General features: G+C 37.1%; 1 pseudogene; it reads left to right on the forward strand.

The window, feature by feature from the left end:
• Positions 1–2,041: 2,041 nt before the first annotated feature.
• On the forward strand, positions 2,042–3,055 carry LOC102408047 (annotated as a pseudogene).
• The last annotated feature ends 432 nt before the right edge of the window (positions 3,056–3,487 follow it).

Below are 3,487 nucleotides of genomic sequence, written 5' to 3' on the forward strand. Positions count from 1 at the left end.
TTCTCCGTACTTGTTTCTAGAGTGAAACTTTATATAGACATCTCATTCCAAGAGCATATGATTTGGGAGAAAACATACAAAATCCCTCAACAGTGTGTCAAAATGTATTTCCTTTAACTGTCCTGCAGTAGTCACTGAACACTATTTTTCTTTTTCTAAATATATTGTGCTATTCTAATTCTGTGATTTGCATATATTCTTCTCTGTCAAAATTGCTCCCAGGAACAAAAAAAGAAAGAAAGAAAGAAAAAAAAAACTGTTCTTAGGCATTATTTACTTGTCACGTTTTAGTTTCTCAATTGTCATCTTCCAAAACTGCCCATATTCCTACAAATAAAGATAATTCACAGGTATTTTTGTCTCTTCCTTTGACAGTGATTCTCATTTTAGGGTCTGCTTAAGAACTAAATAGTAAAGGTATTATAATGGTTGTATGGACACATGGATGGAGGGGAAAATGAAGAAAGGAAAGATATGGATGGAACAGATGAATTGGAAATGATAGGAATCAAATATAAAGAAACAAAATGGATGGAAATGGTTGAATAGAGAATTTAAATGAATTACCAGAAAATTTGACAGAATTGGAATAACATGTAATGAAAACAGACATTGAATATAGAAGAGTGAGTAGATCTACAGGGACAAGATAGAATATAAGGAAGTTAGATTAGAAGCAGAGAACTTGGACCTTCTGTTGATAAAAAGGATGGTATTTAGGTAAAATAAATGTGCTATATAGATAATAGATCCAATGAGAGAAGATTAGGTGAAGATAAGTATAATATAGAAAGAATTGGGAATGAGAGATCATAAAAGTTATAGGGAGGCTAGGCAGAGTGTGGATAAATACAAAGACAGCCTATGTGTGGAAAAGATAAAGAGAATTACATTGGTCTAAGTATCAGAATGGACCAGATGTGAGAAATGCTGATAAGGGTTTGGGTTTTATTAGATGTAGAGCCAACTAGGAAGATGGATGTATTGAGTAGAAAGAAAACATGGGAGACTTACTTACCACTAAAGAGGAATCAGGAGATAACAAAATCCACTTACTCTATTCAGATGTCTTTGACTCAGTGTCTTCCCAAGATGACCAGCTGGCTAGGAAACCACTTAAAGAGCACATATGAAGGAAAATTAAAGCATCAGGACAAAGAAAGATGCTACAGAGACTCCACCTTCTCTTCCTCCCATGGTCAGAGAGCACTGCCACACCAGGAAAGGTTCTTTTATCTTGCACCTCCCTCCTGTAGTCTCCATTTGCCCTCCTCCTTCTGATGTTTGTGATGACTTTAAAGCCAGACCCCAAGAGACCAGTAGAGATACAAGGGGGGAAAAAAGTGAAAGAGAGAGAGACTGGGATAGAAGACAGGAAAAGGGTGTGTTTAAGAAACAAGAAATAGAAGTTTATCAGAAAAGTTTATCAGAATAGCAGACAGTGTTCGCAATACTCCTACAACCTCGAAGCTTCTCCCCTTGCCCTCCCCTTCCTTCTTGCTATCCTGCCACCTTCCTGCTTTGGCTTTAGGCCAGGCCAGTCTGGGCTTATATCCTAGCTCAAGTATGTAATCTTGGGCAATTTACTTAAACTTTGTGAGCCTTAGATTCCTAACCTAAAAAATGAGAATAATACACCTCACAAAGTTGTTAAGAGAAATAAAGGTCATGATATACAGACAATGCTTGGAACATGATAGGGTCTCAACAATGTTACAAAATTTCTTCTTTTATCTTCTGAACTCATATGGGTGACATCTCTTATTAATAATTCCATGATGTCATAGAACAAGCACTGAATTAAGAGTTTCTGGGTTTTAGTTCAATGTTTGTAATTTATATTCTGTTTAATAAGGATTTTTTTATATATCAGTTGATTTGCCATAAAATGATAATATATTTTACAGATGTTTTGAGGATTAAATAAAAGAAAATTTGTGAAAAGCTTTGTCATAATCTCAGTCCCTAGGAAACAGTGTAAGTAGAGATTAATAATGTGGTCTCCATCATCACACTGCTTGTTTTCAACTATGTGACTTGAAAAAATTATTTAACATCTCTCTGGGAAGCTGTGTGAAACCGGCGTTGTGTATAGAGCTTTTCCAGAAGTGAGCAGGCATGGCGGCGGCATTTCGGAAGGCGGCTAAGTCCCGGCAGCGGGAACACCGAGAGCGAAGCCAGCCCGGCTTTCGAAAATATCTGGGCCTGCTGGAGAAAAAGAAAGATTACAAGCTTCGTGCAGATGACTACCGGAAAAAGCAAGAATACCTCAGAGCTCTCCGGAAAAAGGCTCTGGAAAAAAATCCAGATGAATTCTACTATAAAATGACCCGGGTTAAACTCCAGGATGCAGTTCATGTTATTAAGGAGACGAAGGAAGAAGTAACTCCAGAACAGCTGAAGCTAATGAGAACTCAGGATATCAAATATATAGAAATGAAAAGTTGCAGAAGCAAAGAAAATTGAAAGACTAAAAGCATTGCTCCATCTGCTGGATATCCAGGGGAAGCAAAAGAATAAACTTTTTTTTTTGACACCAAAAAGGAAGTTGAACAGTTTGATATTGCCACTCACCTGCGAACAGCCCCAGAACTAGTTGACAGGGTCTTTAACAGACCCACGATAGAGACTTACAGAAGGAGAAAGTGGAAGGAGCTAACAATCAGGCTCGACTTAAGCGGATAACGAAAAAGAGGCAGAAGCAGTATGACTGCCTGACACAGCGGATTGAGCGAGAGAAGAAATTGTTCGTTATTGAACAGAAAATTCAGACTCGTAAAGATCTTCTGGATAAAACCCGTAAGGTGAAAGTGAAGAAAGAAACAGTGAACTCCCCAGCTATTTACAAATTTGAGAGTCGTCGAAAACGTTGAAGTGTTATAGATAAGCCTTCTCATTCCACATGGAACAGAATTTCCATTTTCTTTTCCCAGTAACTTCAAATTCCATTGGTCGAAGTGACTTGGTTTTCCTGTTTGTAACCATAATTTTTTTGTAGATTTGACATTTGATACGAACAACATTAAAGCCCCTTTCCCCCATCTGAAAAAAAAAATCTCTCTGCCTCTTTTTTCTTACCTGTAAAATGGAAATGATTCCAATATCCATCTCACAGAACTGTGAAGATTAAATATATGGATGGGAGTTTCTTAGAACACCTGGAACATAGTTTTTCTCAAAAAAATGTTAGCTAGGGTTCAAGAAATATTTGTTGAATTTCAGCCTGTTGAAACTAGAGAAGAATTATTAGTGGGAACATTTGAGATTAAGAGAAGAGTCTTTGAGATTCTGAGTTTGAGAAATTCTTTTAAGTAATTGAGAGGAAGCAGTTCCCAATGTTTGAATAATCAGGACAAAATAAGTATGATTGGACAGTTATCATTTTCTAGTTTAGTGTGCCATCCATAAGCCTGACTAAGTCCATGATAGGAACAAGACTCGTTCTCCAGGAACAGAAAAAATGCTGAGAAAGTCAAGAGGAAGTTAT

The sequence above is a fragment of the Bubalus bubalis genome, chromosome 16 (assembly GCF_019923935.1).
Source record: "Bubalus bubalis isolate 160015118507 breed Murrah chromosome 16, NDDB_SH_1, whole genome shotgun sequence".
Classification (NCBI taxonomy): Eukaryota; Metazoa; Chordata; class Mammalia; order Artiodactyla; family Bovidae; genus Bubalus; species Bubalus bubalis.